This window comes from Salvelinus sp. IW2-2015, linkage group LG11 (assembly GCF_002910315.2).
Source record: "Salvelinus sp. IW2-2015 linkage group LG11, ASM291031v2, whole genome shotgun sequence".
Taxonomy (NCBI): domain Eukaryota; kingdom Metazoa; phylum Chordata; class Actinopteri; order Salmoniformes; family Salmonidae; genus Salvelinus; species Salvelinus sp. IW2-2015.
Window position 1 is genome coordinate 40,361,072 of NC_036851.1, and position 22,191 is coordinate 40,383,262.

General features: G+C 45.0%; 1 pseudogene; it reads right to left on the reverse strand.

The window, feature by feature from the left end:
• Window positions 1–22,191, reverse strand: part of LOC111970722 (voltage-dependent calcium channel subunit alpha-2/delta-3-like) — a 105,425-nt pseudogene that overhangs the window by 24,133 nt on the left and 59,101 nt on the right.

Below are 22,191 nucleotides of genomic sequence, written 5' to 3' on the forward strand. Positions count from 1 at the left end.
TTCCGCCTCTGCAAAGTGACCGACCGATTAAGAATGGACATCGCCACTCACCTGAACCCCAGTATAGTGACGGACTGTCAGATTCAAGAATGACATCTCCACTCACCTGAACCCAGTATAGTGACGGACTGTCAGAGACAAGAATGACATCTCCACTCACCTGAATCCAGTATAGTGACGGACTGTCAGAGATGCTCAACATTTACATTCACAGGAACACACATACAGTGCATTCGGAAAGTATTCAGACACCTTGACTTTTTCCACATTTTGTTACGTTACAGCCTTATTCTAAAATGGATTACATTTTTTTCCCTCATCAATCTACACACAAGTAACAACAAAGAAAAAACTGTTTTTTAGAAACGATTGCAAATTTATTAAAAATAAAAAACTGAAATATCACATTTACATAAGTATTCAGACCCTTATTCAGTACTTTGTTGAAGCACCTTTGGCAGCGATTACAGCCTTGAATCTTCTTGGGTATGACCCTACAAGCTTGGCACACCTGTATTTGGGGAGTTTCTCCCATTCTTCTCTGCAGATCCTCTCAAGCTCTGTCAGGTTGGATGGGGAGCGTCGCTGCACAGCTATTTTCAGGTCTCTCCAGAGATGTTTGATTGGGTTCAAGTCCAGGCTCTGGCTGGGCCACTCAAAGACATTCAGAGACTTGTCCCAAAGCCACTCCTGCGTTGTCTTGGCTGTGTGTATTGTCCTGTTGGAAGCTGAACCGTGGCCCTAGTCTGCGGTCCTGAGCGCTCTGGAGCAGGGTTTCATCAAGGATCTTGCAGTACTTTGCTCCGTTCATCTTTCCCTCGATCCTGACTAGTCTCCCTGTCCCTGCCGCTGAAAAACATCCCCACTTTCACGCCCTGACCTTAGAGAGCCTTTTTATGTCTCTATTTGGTTTGGTCAGGGTGTGATTTGGGGTGGGCATTCTATGTTTTTGTTTTCTATGATTTTGTATTTCTATGTTTTGGCCGGGTGTGGTTCTCAATCAGGGACAGCTGTCTATCGTTGTCTCTGATTGGGAACCATACTTAGGTAGCCCTTTTCCCTCCTTTAAAAGTGGGAAGTTGACTTTGTTAGTGGCACTTAGCCCTTGAGCTTCACAGTTGTTTTGTATTGTTTATTATTTTTGTCGGCGTCATTTTCTTAATAAAAGGAATATGTACGCTCACCACGCTGCACCTTGGTCTACTTCATTCGATGGCCGTGACAGAATTTCCCACCACCAAAAGACCAAGCAGCGTGGTAAGGGGGAGCAGCGTTTTCAGAAGGACTCATGGACTTGGGAGGAAATCCTGGACGGTAAAGGACCCTGGAGGCAGGCTGGGGAATATCGCCGTCCCAAGGAGGAGCTGGAGGCAGCAAAGGCGGAACGGCATCGTTACGAGGGAACACGGCTAGCAAGGAAGCCCGAGAGGCAGCCCCAATAAAAACATTTGGGGGTGGCACACGGGGAGATTGGCAGAGTCGGGTTATAGGCCTGAGCCAACTCCCCGTGCTTACCGTGGCGAGCGTCGTACTGGTCAGGCACCGTGTTATGCGGTGGAGCGCAAGGTGTCTCCAGTGCGCGTTCACAGCCCGGTGCGCTACATCCCAGCACCCCGCATCTGCCGGGCTAGGGTGAGCATCCAGCCAGGACGGGTTGTGCCAGCCCTGCTCTCCAGACCTCCAGTGCGCCTCCTCGGCCCAGTATATCCTGCGCCGGCTCTACGCACAGTGTCTCCGGTGCATCTGCACAGCCCAGTGCGTCCTGTGCCAGCGCCCCGCATGTGCAGGGCGAAGATAACCATCCAGCCAGGACGGGTTGTGCAGGCTCTAAGCTCGAGACCTCCAGTGCGCCTCCACGGCCCAGTGTATCCGGTGCCTGCGCCCAGAACTAAGCCTCCTGTATGTCTCCCCAGACTGGTGAGCCCTGTGGCAGCTCCACATACCAGACTGCCCATACATCTCCTCACTCCAGTGATGACCCATGGCACGAAGCCTCCAGTGATGATCCATGGCACGAAGCCTCCAGTGATGATCCATGGCAAGAAGCCTCCAGTGATGATCCATGCCCACGAAGGCCTCCAGTGATGATTCCATGGCACGAAGCCTCCAGTGAGGAAGTCATTGGCACGAAGCCTCCAACGACAGTCTCCAGTCCGGAGCCTCCAGCGACGGTCTCAGTCCGGAGCCTCCAGCGACGGTCCCCAGTCCGGAGCCTCCAGCGACGGTCTCCAGTCCGGAGCCTCCAACGACGGCTCCAGTCCGGAGCCTCACGCGACGGCCTCCAGTCCGGAGCCACCAGCGACGCGTCCCAGTCCGGAGCCTCCCAGACGGTCTCCAGTCGGAGCCTCCAGCGACGGTCTCCAGTCCGGAGCCTCCAGCGACATTTTCCAGTCCGGAGCCTCCAGCACACGGTCTCCAGTCCGGAGCCTCCAGCGACGGTCCACAGTCCGGGGCCCGCAACGAAGGTGCCCAGTCCGGGGCCCGCAACAGGGGTGCCCAGTCCGGGCCGCAGCGAGGGTCCCAGTCCGGGGCCCGCAGCGAGGGTGACCAGTCCGGGGCCCGCAGCGAGGGTGCCCAGTCCGGGGCCCGCAACGAGGGTGCCCAGTCCGGGGCCCGCAACGAGGGTGCCAGTCCGTGGCCCGCAACGAGGGTGCCCGGTACGGGAACCGCAACGAGGGCCCGGTCCGGGGCCCGCAACGAGGGTCCCGCACCAGAGGTGCAACCAAAGTGGGTGAGCCAGTGGTGGAGCGGGGTCTGGTCCCGCACCTGAGCCACCACCGCGGATAGATGCCCACCCAGACCCTCCCCTGCGGAGTCCGCACCTTTGGGGGGGGGGGGGGGTACTGTCACGCCCTGACCTTAGAGAGACTTTAATGTCTCTATTTGTTGGTCAGGGTGTGATTTGGGGTGGCATTCTATGTTTTTGTTTTCTATGATTTTATATTTCTATGTTTTGGCCGGGTATGGTTCTCAATCAGGGACAGCTGTCTATCGTTGTCTCTGATTGGGAACCATACTTAGGTAGCCCTTTTCCCTCCTTTCAAAGTGGGAAGTTGACTTTGTTAGTGGCACTTATCCCTTGAGCTTCACGGTTGTTTTGTATTGTTTATTGTTTTTGTCGGCGTCATTTTCTTAATAAAAGGAATATGTACGCTCACCACGCTGCACCTTGGTCTACTTCATTCGACGGCCGTGACACCCACAGCATGATGCTGCCACCCCCATGCTTCACCGTAGGAATGGTGCCAGGTTTCCTCTAGATGTGATACTTGGCATTCAGGCCAAAGAGTTTCTCATGGTCTGAGAGTCCTTTATGTCCTTTTGGCAAACTCTTGTGCCTTTTACTGAGGATTGGCTTCCGTCTGGCCACACTATCATAAAGGTCTGATTGGTGGAGTGCTGCAGAGATGGTTGTCCTTCTGGAAGGTTCTCCCATCTCTACAAAGGAAATCTAGAGCTCTGTCAGAATAACCATTGGGTTCTTGGTAACCTCCCTGACCAAGGCCCTTCTCCCCCGATTGCTCGTTTGGCTGGGCGGCCAGCTCTAGGAAGAGTCTTGGTGGTTCCAAACTTCTTCAATTTAAGAATGATTAAGAATGATGGAAGCCACTGTTTTCTTGGGGACCTTCAATGCTCCATACATTTTTTGGTACCCTTCCCCAGATCTGTGCCTCGACACAACCTTGTCTCGGAGCTCTACAGACAATTCCTTTAAGCTCATGTCTTAGTTTTAGCTCTGACATGCACTGTCAACTGTGGGACTTTATATAGACAGGTGTGCTTTTCCAAATGTCGAGTAGCCTCGTTTCACAGCCAAAAATAAAATTAAACCATCTAGTGTTCAGCTTAATAACAACACAATGTCAAATATAGGTAGCCTAGTCAAAAAATAAACATCCAATAAACATCCAATCACATGAACCATTACTCTCTCGTGGGAAACCTTCACTCTTGTAAAGACATTTAGAAACTAAACATAACCATTTGAAAAATAAACCACAGGACTTTTTTGAGCGAGAATAAAGACGACTTTCGAGTAGTAGGACATGTATAAAAGCAACAGATACCATTAATAACAAGGGGCTAGAAGCGTCTTACATGGTGAGCTACCGAGTGGCTAGGACAGGCCAGCCTCATACTATTGTGGAGGACTTCATTCTTCCTGCTGCCGCSGATATGGCTGGGACAATGCTGGGGGAAAAGGCCCAAAATAACAATACAGACAATGCCTTCATCAAACAACACTGTTTCACGATGCATCAGTGACATGGCAGGAGTTGTTTTTAAACAATTTCTGCTTCGCATGCAAGCCAGTGAATTATATGCGTTACAGCTGGATGAATCAACAGATGTGGCAGGCCTGGCACAGCTCCTGGTATATGTCCGTTAAGGTTTATGGGGTTTAATTAAGGAAGACATCCTCTTCCTCAAACCACTGGAAACCAGGACAATATGAGAGGATATGTTTAAAGTACTGGACATCTTTGTGACATCAAATGGACTTTGGTGGTCAAGATGTGTTGGTATCTGTACTGATGGTGCAAAAGCCATGACAGGGAGACATAGTGGAGTGGTAACGCACGTGCAAGCAGTTGTTCCCAACGCCACTTGGGTACACTGCAGCATCCACCGAGAGGCTCTTGCTGCCAAGGGAATGCCTGACAGCTTGAAAGACGTTTTGGACACTACAGTGAAATTGGTTAACTTTGTTAAAGCGAGGCCCCTGAACTCTCGTGTATTTTCAGCATTATGCAATGATATGGGCAGCGACCACGTAACGCATTTACAACATACAGAAGTGCACTGGTTATCAAAGGGCAAAGTATTGACATGTTTTTTAAAATTGAGAGACAAGCTTAAAGTTTTCTTTACTGACCATGATTTTCACTTGTCTGACCGCTTGCATGATGAAGAGTTTCTCACACGACTCGCCTATCTGGGTGATGTTCTTTCTCGGCTGAATGATCTGAATCTTGGATTACACGGACTCTCCACAACTATATTCAATGTGCGGGACAAAATTGAGGCTATGATTAAGAAGTTGGAGCTATTTTCTGTCTGCATTAACAAGGACAACACACGGGTCTTTCCATCATTGTATGTTTTGTGTACAAATGAACTCAAGCTTACGGACAATGTCAAATGTGATATAGCGAAGCACCTGAGTGAGCTGGGTGAGCAATTTCGCAGGTACTTTCCCGTAACGGACTACACAAACAACTGGATTCGTTATCCCTTTCATGCCCTGCCTCCAGTCCATTTAACGATATCTGAACAAGAGAGCCTCATCGAAATTGCAATAAGCGGTTCTGTGAAAATTTCATTTAATCAGAAGCCACTGCCAGATTTCCGGATTGGGCTGCGCTCAGAGTTTCTTGCCTTGGCAAATCACGCTGCTAAGACACTGATGCCCTTTGCAACCACGTACCTATGTGAGAGTGGATTCTTGGCCCTCACTAGCATGAAAACTAAATACAGGCACAGACTGTGTGTGGAAAATTATTTAAGACTGAGGCTCTCTCCAATACAACCCAACATTGCAGAGTTATGTGCATCCTTTCAAGCACACCCTTCTCATTAACCTGTGGTGAGTTATTCACAATTTCTGATGAACAAATAAGGTTTTATATGTAAGATGGCTAAATAAAGAGCAAAATGATTGATTATTATTATAATATTATTTGTGCCCTGGTCCTATAAAAGCTCTTTGTCACTTCCCACGAGCCGGGTTGAGACAAAAACTCAAACTCATTCTTATGTTTAATAAATGTATCATGTAGTGTGTGTGTGGCAGGCTTACAATGATGGCAAAAAACAACATTTGAGAGTGCTCTGACCCTGGTGTTAGAGGGGGTACGCAGCTGACCCTGGTGTTAGAGGGGGTACGCAGCTGGAGGTTGAATGTTTTAAGGGGTACTACAAAAGGGGTACTACAAAAAGTTTGGGAACCACTGATCTAAAGGATGATCAATGGAAACAGGATGCACCTGAGCTCAATTTCGAGTCTCATAGCAAAGGGTCTGAATGTGGAAAAAGACAAGGGGTCTGAATACTTTCCGAATGCACTGTACATTAAACATTAGAGAATGTATTAAGATAAATAGGAAACTGCGCAAACCTGAAGGGAGTTCCCTTGACTTCAGTGTAGTAGTAGTCATTGTGCATCTTCAGGAGACGTTTCTGATAGCACAGACGAAAGCACGAAGCATGAGGACTCATCCATTGATTTCATTACAGTCCACAGTCTTTGATATACAGTAACTGTAAGAGTCATCCTCCTCCTCCCGTCTCACCCCTTTGTCCACTGTCTTCTTCACTTCCATGGAGAAAGTCCCAGTCTTCCTGTTGACCATGGCATTACGCAGCTGAAACAGAAAAACAAGCTGTAAGGAGTCTGTGCAGTGCTGGTGTCATCATTATTAGACACCAGGAGGTGTTATATTTGTTCAGTTCGATCAGTCCAGCATTCAATCAGAGGCACGTTACAGAGTAACACACTGGACATCCGATAATGCTCCTTTTAAAGGTAATTTACGCTTGAGCAGACATCTGCAGCATTTACCATGAATGTGATCTCCACGAATGTCTGGGACATTGCCTTTAAAAGTTACCTTGTTGAATGTCCAGTGTGCTACTATATAACACGCCTTAGATTGAATTCTGTCAATAGTATTATTATTTAAAATTAAACCAGGCTGTCTGTATTAGGAATCAGATGTGTGTATAGTGTTTGTTATGTCAGGGTTTAGACGTACAAAGTCATCCTTGTCCTCCCACTCCACCTCAGACAGGTCCACACTGCTATAGTTGGGTTTCCTCCTCTTCTGGCCCTTCTGGTACTGAGGCACAGAGGAACACATATTTGATGGAAACAGTTTCAGATTTTGGTTGCACTGTGGATGTTCTGTGTAAACAGCACATTTCAGGCCTCCCGAGTGGTGCGGTGATCTAAGGCACTGCATCACAGTTGCTAGTTGTGCCACTAGAGATCCTGATTCGAGTCCAGGCTCTGTCGTAGCAGGCCGCGACCGGGAGACCGAAGGGTCGGCGCACAATTGTCCCAACCTCGTCCGGGTTAGGGGAGGGTTTGGCCGACAGGGATGTTATTGTCCCATCGCGCTCTAACGACTCCTGTTGCGGGCCGGGCACATGCACGCTGACACGGTCGCCAGGTGTACGATGTTTCCTCCGACACATTGGTGTGGCTGGCTTCCGGGTTAAGCGGGCATTGTGTCAAGAAGCAGTGCGGCTTGGTTGAGTCGCGTTTCGGAGAACGCATGGCTCTCGATCTTCCCCTCTCCCGAGTCCGTACGGGAGTTGCAGTGATGAGACAAGACTGTAACTACCAATTGGATACCACGAAATTGGGGAGAAAAAGGGGTAAAAGTTGTAAAAAATCGAATAAAAATGAACCACATTTCAGAGTGAACCTTTTATAAGGCCTCACTAACACTGTCTTGCTCAAAACCAGAACACTCCTAGCCTGATCAAGCAGACTGACTCACTGCGCAGAATGTTGACCGCTCAAACAGAATGTTGACCGCTCAAACAGAATGTTGACCGCTCAAACAGAATGTTGACCGCTCAAACAGAATGTTGAGCTATAGTGCCATCAGGCTGGTTCCACCAGGTTAGAACTACCCAGTTCAATAACGCCTAATTGATCAGTTCAATCAACAACCAATAACATAAAAACATCCAGTCCAATAGAGTCTGGTTCAAGCTCAGAATACACTCCCACAGTCACATCACAGTCTAAGACACAAAGAAACCCACACAGGGACGCTAATATTACACAGACACTGTTACACACAGATCCACTAGAACATGTTTCCAGTGGGAACCCAAGCAGGATCCCAGAGAGTAAGTGTCTATGGTCTAGTCTACAGTTACAGGTGAGTGTCTATGGTGCAGTCTATGTATAGGACAGTTACAGGACAGGAGGGTTACCTCAGGGTTACTGTTAGCTCAGTTAGCCAGGGCCAACCAGACCTACAGTAGTATCAATGGTCTGTATCCCTCCCTGCATACATATATCAAAGGAAAAGGTGAGGATTATAGATTGCTACCGAGCAAGTTGGGAGGCTCACTCACTCAAACTTGTTCTGTTTTTCAAAACACGCATATTCATTGGCGGCATTATATGTATTAACTATTCAATGAACCGCTCTCCTGCTTACTATATAGTCCAAGGTGTAGGTGCAGGTTAGGGTTAATGCAATGTTGTGGCAAGGTTACAGTTAAGGTTAGTGGACAAGTGTGTTTAGGAGACAGTGTATTACCAGTGGCCTCAGGTCTGGATGGGTCAGGATGTAGCCGTTGTTAGTGATGGCAAACGCGTAACCGTGGATACCCAGCTGAAGGCACACAAATAATATAGAGATAATTGATTACATGAAGTAGAGTGTAGGAGAACAGTAAATGACAATGCGTCATAACTTTGGGTTATTAGACACTGTACCAGGTGTTTAGGGATGATCTTCATGAGTTCCTGTAGGGGAATGTCTGTGCCCACTACCCCTAGGAGAATACCCTGGTTCTTCTGTAAGGAGAGGAGAAACAGACAAGACTCAATGACAGAGAGAGAGAAAAATACAGACTGACAGACAGACAAACACACACAAAGACACACACACTTACCGTCTCGTTCTTGGTGCTGAACACAGGCATGGCCACAGTGGTCATCAGGCTGGGGCCCTTCTTGTTTCTGGACTAAGACAGAACACAATGTCAGAGACCGTGTCTACTGAGATTCCTTATGTTTTAACTATCATAGGCTGTTGCTACAGTATTCCCTTTCTGACTGATGCTAAATGCTAATCTGAGTCAACAGAGGAATATACGCAACAATGTCCATCCGTGCCAAGTTTTCATCAAAATAGATTTCACCAAACAGACGTTTATACAAAATAAACATGTCTGGCGGGCGGCAGGTAGCCTAGTGGTTAGAGCGTTGGACTGGTAACCGAAAGGTTGCAAGATCAAATCCCCGAGGTAAAAAATCTGGCGTTCTGCCCCTGAACAAGGCAGTTAACCCACTGTTCCTAGGCCGTCATTGAAAATAAGAATTTGTTCTTAACTGACTTGCCTAGTTAAATAAAGGTACATTTTTTAAAAAGAAGACAGTCTCAGAGCTCCCAACTCTCATGCATTGGCTGTGAGACACACATATTTGCCACACCTCTTATATCTCACGCAGTGAAAAGTACTGTATTTATTTTTCTAATTAGTCCATTGTATAGTCAGTTAACTTTTAACTTTTCAWCTGTACTCCAAATATTTTTGAAATCGTAGCATTTGCGCCTGCAACTTAACATCACGAGCAGAACCTCTATCATTGTCCTGTTTTACCACAACACTGTGAACCGCGGGATATTGAAGCATATGATTGGTCTATTTATGTAAGGGATCAAGGGAATATGATGCGCGTTTTAAAGAAACGCCCCTCAMGATTAGGAGAGTGGAGCTGAATGGAGAGAGAGAGAGAACGTTCTCAGCAGAGTTTATCAAACTGTAAAAAGAGCAGCATGGTAGCTGTTTTATATACACTGTTGTCAACAAAATTACAGTATGTTTTAGCAGGGAAGTTTAGTAGGGTGACCTGATTTGTAACTATGAAAATCATTTTGTCAAACATATTGTGAACCCAAAAGTGTACGTTTGATTCTAGAGGAGGAACAATACATATTACAATCATTTGGTTATGGTGTAGGGGCAGATTCATGTAATTTTGTCTTCAGGAGATTTTATTATATATTTACTTTATTTAGTCTGATCAGTGGAACAATTCTTATTCATAACAATGGGCTAATTAGTGTGCTTGTCAGTAGAAGCACTACTGTTATTCCCAACACTTAATTTATTATTCTACTTCTTCTACATTTTTCCAGTGTAATCTGATAAGCCTACTTCTGTTTTTGAAAATGGATAATATGGGGCTATGTATTTTTGCAGCCATTCATGGACAGTTTTGAATAAGTCATACAAATAAGCATTGGATATTGAATGCTCCAGGCCTCAAATATAATTTTGGACATTTTACTATTGTGCACATGCAAGGCAGAGATGGTAGGGGGACTCACAACTCATAAACACATCACATAATGTCTATGGAGAGTAAGATGATGACAAGGATCTTCAACTAGTAGACATAAACCACCTGAATATTGATATTCATTAGATTTTTCTTGAAGGTTGGATGATTTTGAGAAATTAATTGTTATAACAAATACATTATAACAATAACACCCAGTACTTGGGAAAGTTTCTTCCATTCCTATTTTAAAAAGTTCACCCAACTTACAAAATCTTTGTGTGCTTACCTTGAAAACAATCTATGGACAAGGAGACTGCAATCTATGATTTGCTTACCCACTGCCATCAACCATTAATATAAACATTTCCTGTACAGAGCCTTGGTTTAATGGTAAAACTCCCTGCACATGTTGCATATAACTTTCAACCTGAGAACAGGGATCAATCCCTGCTTCCTACCTTCCCACTATTTCTAGCATTTGTGTCTCCCCATTACTGTCTGAATGAAGTGTCAAACCACCTAAAAAGTAACAAAGTCCTCATATTTTGAGTGTTCATTTAATGTTCAAAGTATCCTGAATACACCTGACCTGTGGTGTATTTGTTTTTAATGTTCCACCTTGGTCATAGCCCTAACTAAATCCATGTCGAAATACATAAAATTGCAGGAAATTAGCTTTAAAACAGTACCATTTTACAACCCCCCCATCTAGGGGTTGTGCCAGGGAGCAATGAAATTATCATATTACATCTCACTCCAAGTTGTCTTCAAAAGTTGGAAGCGCTACAGTCTGGACTATAACACTATGGTTAATGTTGCTCGTAGTTTGTGGCTTTACAGTACATTTATAGTGAAGCTCCGGTTTAGAGCAATCCTCAGTGTTTCTTGTTTGGCTGAGAGCGGGGCTATGCTCAGCAAAATGAGAAGTGACTTGACTAAACACATGAGCTGTCATGTTGGCATGAAGGATTGGGAGACAGACGCAGGAATGCATAATCGTTTTTTAAATTAAGCCCAAATGACGGCGTGCCTTCTAAAGGCACGGGGACGAAGACCAAACAAACCCGTAACAAAACACAGGGTAGAATCGCAAACAAAAGAGTGAGGAGTACCTCAAATAAATAACACACACGCACAATGATTAACCCACGGGACGAGACCCGTAATCATCTGCCCAATCCACAATGGCACAAAAGCCAAAACACACAGCACAGGTACTCACACGCACCAACAGACATTGTAACAATAATCGACAGCCCAATGGAAACCAAAGGGCACATATATACAAATACAATCAGTGGGAATAGGGGACATGTGTGCGTAATTAAAGTTCCGGAGGCATCCGTGACATGAGCTCACTGAAACTAGGTCTGCTATTCCCTCACCTCACAGGCTCATGGACACAGCTGTGACTGTGTGTACTGGGTGTGATTGTGTGGCTATTTGTGTGAGTGTGAGTGTGTGTGTACTGTGTATATGTATGTGGCTGTTTGTGTGCAGGATAGAATGTGTATTGCAAAAAAGAGTGTGTCCATGTACAGTACAGAACATGTGTCGGTGAGAGGTAGTGAACTGTGTAGGGTACTAAGGTACTGGATTACTAAGGTACTAGGGTACTAGGGTACTAGGGTACAAAGGTGCTAGGGTATTAGGGTAATAAGGTACTAGGGTACTAAGGTAGTCTCTGTATGGTACTAGGGTACTAGGGTATAAAGGTACCAAGGTGCTAGGGTACTAAGATAGTACCCCAGTACCATGCAGAGGCTATCTTAGTACCCTAGCACCTTGGTACCTTTGTACCCTAGTACTTTATTTTTATTTATTTTATTTAACCTTTATTTAACCAGGAAGGGCTCATTGAGATTTAAAATCTCTTTTTCAAGAGCGTCCTGGCCAAGATAGGCAGCACCAAGTCATTACAAAAATTACAGACAAACAACATGAAAAACTACAAGTAATCTAGTAAAAACCATAGAATTCACAAGAGTATAACAATATCAAAAACAGCAAATTAAAAACATTGACAGGTCAGGGAATCAGTCTCAAGATCATTCATCAGTGATTTAAAAATACCAATCGGGACAAGTTCTTCCAGTTTAAAAGTATTTTGTAAGGCGTTCCAAGACGATGGCACAGAGTACATAAAAGCCCTTTTACCCAATTCAGTTCGGACATTTGGAACAGTTGGCAGGATAAAGTCCAGCGAACGAAGAGAGTACCCACCACATTTATGAACAATAAAAATGCCCAAATAAAAAGGTAGTGAACCCAAAATGGCTTTATAAATAAAAGTATACCAGTGACTGAGCCTACGAGTGACTAGAGAAGGCCAGCCAACCCTGGTATACAAAGTGCAGTGGTGCGTAAGGGTTTTGCAGTTTAAAATAAATCTCAAAGTGCCATGGTAAAGGGTGTCAATTGATCTCAAACACTGAGCGGAAGCATTCATATATAAAATATCCCCATAGTCTAGTAAAGGCATAAATGTAGCTGATAATAGCCTCCTTCTGGCTTCAAAAGAAAAACAGGCCTTATTCCTAAAATAAAATCCCTTAAAACTTTAGTACCCCAGTACCATGCAGAGGCTAAAGTACTAGGGTACTAGTGTACTAAGGTAGTCTCTGTATGGTACTAGGGGACTAGGGTACTAAGGTACTAAGGTGGGAGAATGTTTCTTTGCTGACTCAACAAAATGATTAATGGAGGGTTTCACCATTGACCACCCTCTCCCTCCCAGAGCAGCAGCCCACACTGGGAATAGAAGGGTTCAGTACAGACACACAGAGAATAGAAGGGTTCAGTACAGACACACTGGGAATAGAAGGGTTTAGTATAGACACACTGGGAATAGAAGGGTTTAGTACAGACACAAAGGGAATAGTAGGGTTCAGTACAGACACACAGGAATATAAGGGTTCAGTAAAGACACAGCTGGGAATAGAACGGGTTTAGTATAGAACAACACAGGGAAATAGAAGGGTTCAGTAACAGACTACAGGGAATAGAAGGGTTTAGTATAGACACACAGGAATAGAAAGGGTTCAGTACAGACATAACAGGGAATAGAAGGGTTTAGTATAGACACACTGGGATGAGAAGGTTTAGTATATAGACACAACTGGGAATAGAGATGGGTTCAGTACAGACATACAGAATAGAAGGGTTCAGTATAGACACACTGGGAATAGAAGGGTTTTAGTACAGACACACAGGGAATAGTAAGGTTCAAGTACAGACCACACAGGCAATAGAAAGGTTCAGTACAGACATACAGGGAATAGAATGGTTTTAGTATAGACACACTGGGAATAGAAGGGTTTAGTATAAACACACTGGGAATAGAAGGGTTCAGTACAGACATACAGGGAATAGAAGGGTTTAGTATAGACACACTGGGAATAGAAGGGTTTAGTACAGACACACAGGGAATAGTAGGGTTCAGTACAGACACACAGGGAATATAAGGGTTCAGTACAGCCACACTGGGAATAGAAGGGTTTAATACAGACACACTGGAAATAGAAGGGTTCAGTACAGACACACTGGGAATAGAAGGGTTTAATACAGACACACTGGAAATAGAAGGGTTCAGTAAGACACACAGGGAATAGAAGGGTTCAGTACAGACACACGGGGATAGAAGGGTTCAGACAGACACCGAGTAGAAGGTCAGCACAGACACACAGGGAATAGAAGGGTTCAGTACAGACACACATGGAATAGAAGGGTTTAGTATAGACACACTGGGAATAGAAGGGTTAGTACAGACACACTGAAAATAGAAGGGTTCAGTACAGACACACAGGGAATAGAAGGGTTCAGTACAGACACACTGGGAATAGAAGGGTTTAGTACAGACACACTGGGAATAAAAGGGTTCAGTGCAGACACACATGGAATAGAAGGGTTCAGTACAGACACACTGGAATAGAAGGGCTTAATACAGACACACTGGGAATAGAAGGGTTTAGTACAGACACTGGAATAGAAGGGTTCAGTACAGACACACAGGGAATAGAAGGGTTTAGTATAGACCCACTGGGAATAGAAGGGTTTAGTATAGACACACTGGGAATAGAAGGGTTCAGTACAGACACACTGGAAATAGAAGGGTTCAGTACAGACACACAGGGAATAGAAGGGTTTAGTATAGACACACAGGGAATAGAAGGGTTCAGTACAGACACACAGGAAATAGAAGGGTCCAGTACAGACACACTGGAAATAGAAGGGTCCAGTACAGACACACAGGGAATAGAAGGGTTCAGTACAGACACACAGGGAATAGAAGGGTTTAGTATAGACACACTGGAAATAGAAGGGTTCAGTACAGACACACTGGGATAGAAGGGTTCAGTACAGACACACTGGGAATAGAAGGGTTCAGTACAGACACACTGAAAATAGAAGGGTTTAGTACAGACACACAGGGAATAGAAGGGTTCAGTACAGACACACGGGGAATAGAAGGGTTTCAGTACAGACACACGGGAATAGAAGGGTTCAGTACAGACACACTGGAATAGAAGGGTTAGTACAGACACACAGAGAAATAGAAGGGTTCAGTACAGACACACCGGGAATAGAAGGGTTCAGTACAGACACACAGGGAATAGAAGGGTTCAGTACAGACACACATGGAATAGAAGGGTTTAGTATAGACACACTGGGAATAGAAGGGTTTAGTACAGACACACTGAAAATAGAAGGGTTCAGTACAGACACACAGGGAATAGAAGGGTTCAGTACAGACACACTGGAATAGAAGGGTTTAGTACAGCCACACTGGGAATAGAAGGGTTTAGTACAGACACACTGGAAATAGAAGGGTTCAGTACAGACACACTGGGAATAGAAGGGTTCAGTACAGACACACAAGGAATAGAAGGGTTCAGTACAGACACACATGGAATAGAAGGGGTTAGTATAGACACACTGGAAATAGAAGGTTTTAGTACAGACACACTGGAAATAGAAGGGTTCAGTACAGACACACGGGAATAGAAGGGTTCAGTACAGACACACATGGAATAGAAGGGTTTAGTACAGACACGCTGGGAATAAAAGGGTTCAGTACAGACACACAGGGAATAGAAGGGTTCAGTACAGACACACTGGGATAGAAGGGCTTAATACAGACACACTGGGAATAGAAGGGTTTAGTACAGACACACTGGGAATAGAAGGGTTTCAGTACAGACACACGGGGAATAGAAGGGTTTAGTAAGACACACTGGGAATAGAAGGGTTTAGTACAGGCACACTGGAATAGAAGGGTTCAGTACAGACACACTGGAATATAGAAGGGTTCAGTACAGACACACAGGGAATAGAGGGTTTAGTATAGACACATAGGGAATAGAAGGGTTCAGTACAGACACACACGGAAATAGAAGGGTTCAGTACAGACACACGGGAATAGAAGGGTTCAGTACAGACACACAGGGAATAGAAGGGTTTAGTATAGACACACAGGGAATAGAAGGGTTCAGTACAGACACACAGAATAGAAGGGTTCAGTACAGACACACGGGGAATAGAAGGGTTCAGTACAGACACACTGGAAATAGAAGGGTTCAGTACAGACACACTGAAAATAGAAGGGTTTAGTACAGATACACAGGGAATAGAAGGGTTCAGTACAGACACACAGGGAATAGAAGGGTTTAGTATAGACCACATGGGAATAGAAGGGTTCAGTACAGACACACAGGGAATAGAAGGGCTCAGTACAGACACACTGGAAATAGAAGGGTTCAGTACAGACACACATGGATAGAAGGGTTCAGTACAGACACACAGGAATAGAAGGTTCAGTACAGACACACTGAAATAGAAGGGTTCAGTACAGACACACAGGAACTAGAAGGGTTCAGTACAGACACACAGGGAATAGAAGGTCGCAGTACAGGCACACTGGAAATAGAAGGGTTCAGTACAGACACACAGGATAGAATGGTGCAGTACAGACACACTGAAAATAGAAGGGTTCAGTACAGACACACTGGGAAAGAAGAGTTCAGTACAGACACACTGAAAATAGAAGGGTTCAGTACAGACACACTGGGAATATTCTGCAGCAGTCAGCAGTCAGCAGACGCTAGACACAAGATCTTTCTGGGAAATGACCTTGTGATATCCCGCTGCCCCCCGTCCGCCGTGCCCCGTCCCCCGTCCCCGTCCCCCTGTTCCCTGTCCCTCTCCTTCTTTCTCTGTCTCTCTCCGCTCCAATGTCAGTTTTATTACAGGCGTTAGGAGATAAAAGGTAATGATCCACAGAATGATGAATGGTGTGTCTTGTGGCTGAGATACAGCAGAACACACTCCAGAGGACAATCCCCCTACCAACCCAACCCTCACCTCTGTCACCACTGTGTGTGTGTGTGTGTGTGTGTGTGTGTGTGTGTGCGTGCGTGCGTGCGTGCGTGCGTGCGTGCGTGCGTGCGTGCGTGCGGGCGTGCGGGCTGCGTGCGTGCGGGCGTGCGTGCGTGCGGGCGTGCGTGTGTGGTGTGATCTAGTCCTTGCACGAGTGCGCTTCTGTGTGTGTTTGTTTGTGTACATGAGTTTATGTGTGTGTGCGCATGTACTTACACAATACACATTCAATCTCTAAATGACAAGGAAATTAGTTTCAAGCAGTTCTAGTCAGAGAGACTGATTTTTATCAGAGAGAGAAAGAGAGCGAGAGAGGGAGAAAGAAGTGAAAGAAAGAGAGAGTTCTTCTGCAAAAAAATATAGATTTAGAGTTGGATAAATGTAGATTAACTTGAATGCTTCAATCCAAATCTAAATTTCTGACCTAAAACCTTGATTTTGGGCAAAATTACCTGAATGGACTATTACTACCAAGGACTATCAAGAAAAAACTTCWAACAAACAAAAACCTGCAGAAAAAACACAGCGGAACCTGTAAATACCGTCCATCACAACACTGAGTGAGTAATATTCAGTCTGAAGCTACTTCACAAGCCAAAAAGTAAATTACAATAATCTCCAGGTAATGTTGTTATATAAAGCTAAGTAAATAAGTATACTAAGCTACTGAGTTGCTAGGACAGAACAGACCTGGCGGCACCTCCAATTAGCACTGAAGTGTGAAGTCAGATGTGTGAAAACTCTTGAGCCCAACAATGGCATGAGTTTCAGCGCTGACTGCTACAAAGAGGGGAACGTAAGCAACTTAATTTTCCACACCATCCCCTGGCATGGCACAGTGCTATAACAGCACACTACCCCTATGTCAAGAGAGAGAGTATTGGCCCAGGGTGGAAACTCAGAATAGATGACATTGAGGAAATGTAAACAACCTCTGTCAAATGTGTACAAGTCTGGGACAGTAATGGTGCAGGGCATCCTCATGCAGTTCCAGCAGGACTTTTACAAGATCAAATAGAGAACACAGCAGGAAAAGCTCTCTCTCTCTCTGTGACGACTCCCCCATCCTGAGTGAGTCTGATCACACCTCTTCAAACTGTCCTGCAGATGAAGATAGTCACCCCCCCCAGCACTGAACACACCCAGGTCCCACAACTGCACTGCTCCTCCATCATTGAGAGGGATACATTCACAGAGCTGGAGAGAGACATGGTGGAGCTCAGAGAGATAGTCCACACAATCCAGACAGAACAAACCCACAAAACAGACCAGCACAACAACACCCCCCCACCAAGAGCCGGAGGGCAGAAGGTGGAGATGGACGGCTGTCTGAGAGAGCTGGCTGCTCTACGGACTGAGGTGAGAGAACTTAAAGAGGCACACATGGCACTGAAGGAGGTGAGGAAGCTGTGGTATGACAGAGAGCAGGACACTCCCCCAGAGAAGCCAGCAGAACAGCCCACCTCAGACCCGGACCACAACCTCAACACCACAATGGGACAGACAACACAGGACCCAAAACCCAACAGATGCCACCCCCTCCTAGTAGCCCCCCTGTCAGCTCCCCCAATAGCCCTCCTGACAACCCCCACACATCCCCTAATGACACACAAAAGCCAGAGATTGTGCTCCTCATTGACTCAAATGGCAAATACATTCAAGAGGATAAACTTTTTCCCAAACACAAAGTAGCTAAACTCTGTTTCCCAAACACTACGCATGCCCTGGAGCTATTGGCAAAGGACAGATTAGGGTCCTCCAGCCACATCATAATTCACACTGGCACAAATGATCCGAGGGCTCTGCAGTAAAGGATGGCAACAGTACTCAAAGGAGTGATTGAAAAAGTTTCTTCCACTTTCCCTAACATACAMGTGGTCATCTCCACACTGCTACCACAAAAATACTTTCACCCTGCCACCATACAGCGGGTGAATGCAAGCATTTCGCGAGACTGTGCCTCAAAACCTAAAGTATACCTGGCCCACCACTCTACCCTGGACTTGAAAAGCCTTTTCGACCAGGTCCACCTCTACAAGGCAGCAATCCCAACTTTTGCCAGGATGTCACCCTCAACCGTAGCCCCAGAACCTCACACAGGAGCAACAGACCAACAGACACCCCGCCCAGACCAGCGAGACATCCTCCCAGACCTGCAAGATCCTCTCCCGAAGGACCTGCACGAGAGAACCCACGCCAACCYACACCCAGACCACAACATCACCAGCCACACCACAACCAGCTAAGACCACCATAAGCAAACCCTGGCCACACCCTATATAGGCCCCCCCCCAAACCATCCCATGCCCCCAGCCCCTGCGGCAAGGACCTCAACATGACAGCAGGACATATGCCCAGGTCGTGAGCAGAGCAACAGGCCCAACCCCCAATATTACACCCACCCAAGCCCCATCCTGACACCTAAGAGATATGTATCAGATACTCAACACTTACTGTGATGGTCCGGGCCTCAACCACACAAAAACAACACTAGACACTATGGAAATACAAAGATTTTACTATGTCATCCTGGAATGTACAAGGTCTGAGGTCATCTGCTTTTGGCCTAAAGAGCAGGAACCCAGACTTCATCGAAGAAATTGGAAATACAGACATTGTCATTTTACAAGAAACATGGTACAAAGGTTGTCCTCACTGGTTGCCCTCTAGGTTACTTAGAGCTGGTAGTCCCATCCACCAAACTACCAGGTGTGAAACAGGGAAGAGACTCAGGGCGTATGCTAATTTGGTATAGAGCAGACTTAACCTACTTTATTAAATGAGTCAAAACAGGGACATTTTACATCTGTCTAGAAATTAATAAGGAAATTATCTCAACAGAGAAAATAGTCCTCATGTGTGCTACCTATATCCTCCCAATAGAATCCCCATACTTTAACAATGACAGCTTCTCCATCCTAGTGGGTGAGATCAACAATTTCCACGACCGGGGACATGTACTAGTCTGTGGTGAACTAAATGCCAGAACTGGACAAGAACCCAACCCCCTCAGCACACAGGGGGACAAACACCTACCTGGAGGTGACAGCATTCCCTCCCCCATATGCCTCCCTAGACACAACTATGACAACATAACCAACAAAAACGGGTCACAACTCCTGCAGCTCTGTCGGATGCTGGGTACGTACATAGTCAATGGTAGGCTTCGAGGGGACTCCTATGGTAACTATAACTCATCACTTGGCAGTAGTAGACTACTTTATCACTGAACTCAACCCAGAGTCTCTTAGAGCATTCACAGTCAGTCCACTGACACCCCTATCAGATCACAGCAAAACCACACTCTACTTGAACAGAGTTATGCTCAATCATGAGGAATCAAACCCAAAGGAACTGAAAAATATTAAGAAGTGCTTTAGATGGAAGGAAAATTGTGTGGAAATTTACCAAAAAACAATTAGGCAACAACAAATTCAATCCCTTCTAGACACATTTCTGGACAAAAGGTTTCACTGAAGGTGTAAACTTGGCAGTAGAAAACCTAAACAGTATATTTGACCTCTCAGCTTCCCTATCAAATCTAAAAATGTCAAACAGACAACCTAAGAAAATTGACAACAAAGACAAATGGTTTGATGAAGAATGTCACGACTTCCGCCGAAGTCGGTCCCTCTCCTTGTTAGTGCGGCGTTCGGCGGTCGACGTCACCGGCCTTCTAGCCATCGCCGATCCACCTTTCATTTTCCATTTGTTTTGTCTTTGTTTTACACACCTGGTTTCAATCCCTCAATTACTTGTTCATTATTTAACCCTCTGTTCCCCCATGGTTTTAGTGAGTGATTGTTTGTATGTTTACGGTCCGTTATTGTGGGCTAGTTTATTGTGTTGTATATATTTGTATTCTTGAGTAAAGTACGTTCATTACTCATATCTGCTGTCCTGCGCCTGACTCCTACACACCAGCTACACACAGTCCGATTACAAAGAACCTAAGAAAGAAATTGAGAAACCTATCCAACCAAAAACATATAGACCCAGAAAACCTGAGCCTACGCTTTCACTATGGTGAATCACTAAAACAAAACAGAAATACTGTACAATACGGAAAAATAAGTTGTAGCACATCAGAAATCAGCTCAATGTAATTGAAGAATCCATAGAATTTAACCACTTCTGAGAAAATTGGAAAACTCTAAACAAACAACAACACGAATAGCTATCTATCCAAAACAGAGATGTATCAATAAACCACTTCTCCAATCTTTTTGGCTCTATAACAAAGAACAAACAGCAAAAATATATACACGATCAAATACAAATCTTAGAATCAACTATTAAAGACTACCAGAACCCACTGGATTCTCCAATTACATTGAATGAACTACAGGACAAAATACAAACCCTCCAACCCAAACAGGTCTGTGTGGTTGATGGTATCCTAAATTTAATGATAAAATATACAGACCACAAATTCCAATTGGCTATACTTAAACTCTTTAACATAATCCTCAGCTCTGGCATCTTGCCTGGTTTTTGGAACCAAGGACTGATCACCCCAATCCACAAAAGTGGAGACAAATTTGACCACAATAACTACCGGGGGTTATGCATCAACAGCAACCTTAGGAAAATCCTCTGCATTATCATYAGCGAAAACAATGTACTGAGCAAATGTCAAATTGGCTTTTTAACAAATTACGGTATGACAGACCACGTATTCACCCTGCACACCCCCTAATTGACAAACAAACAAATCAAAACAAAGGCAAAGTCTTCTCATTCTTTGTTGATTTCAAAAAAGCTTTCGACTCAATTTGGCATGAGGGTCTGCTATACAAATTGATGGAAAGTGGTGTTGGGGGAAAAACATATATTATAACATCCATGTACATAAACAACAAGTGTGCGGTTAAAATTGGCAAAAAAACACACATTTCTTTCCACAGAGCCAGGGGGTGAGACAGGGATGCAGCTTAAGCCTCACATTCTTCAACATATATACCAACAAATTGGCAAGGGCACTAGAACAGTCTGCAGCACCCTACTACAATCTGAAGTCTTATGTCTACTGTTTGCTGATGATCTGGTGCTTCTGTCCCCAACCAAGGAGGGCCTACAGCAGCACCTAGATGTTCTGCACAGATTCTGTCAGACTTGGGCCCTGACAGTGAATCTCAGTAAGACAAAAAAATGGTGTTCCAAAAAAGGGCCAGTTGCTGGGACACCGAATACAAATTTCATCTAGACACCGTTGCCCTAGAGCACACAAAAATGTATACATAACTCGGGCTAAACATCAGCACCACAGGTAACTTCCACAAAGCTGTGAATTGTCTGAGAGACAAGGCAAGAAGGGCCTTCCATGCCACCAAAAGGAACATAAAATTTGACAAACCAATTAGGATCTCGCAAAAAATAATTGAATCAGTTATTGAACCCATTAACCATTATGGTTGTGAGGTCTGGGGTCCACTCACCAACCAATAATTCACAAAATGGGACAAAAACCAAATTGAGCTAAAATATCCTCTGTGTACAACGTAAAACACCAAATAATGCATGCAGAGCAGAATTAGGCCGATACCCGCTAATTATCAAAACACAGAAAAGAGCTGTTAAATTCTACAACCACCTAAAAGAAAGCGATTCCCAAACCCTCCATAACAAAGCCATCACCTACAGAGAAATTAACCTGGAGAAGAGCACCTAAGCAAGCTGGTCCTGGGGCTCTGTTCACAAACACAAACAGACCCCACAGATCCCCAGGACAGCAACACAACTAGACCCAACCAAATCATGAGAAAACAAAAATATAATTA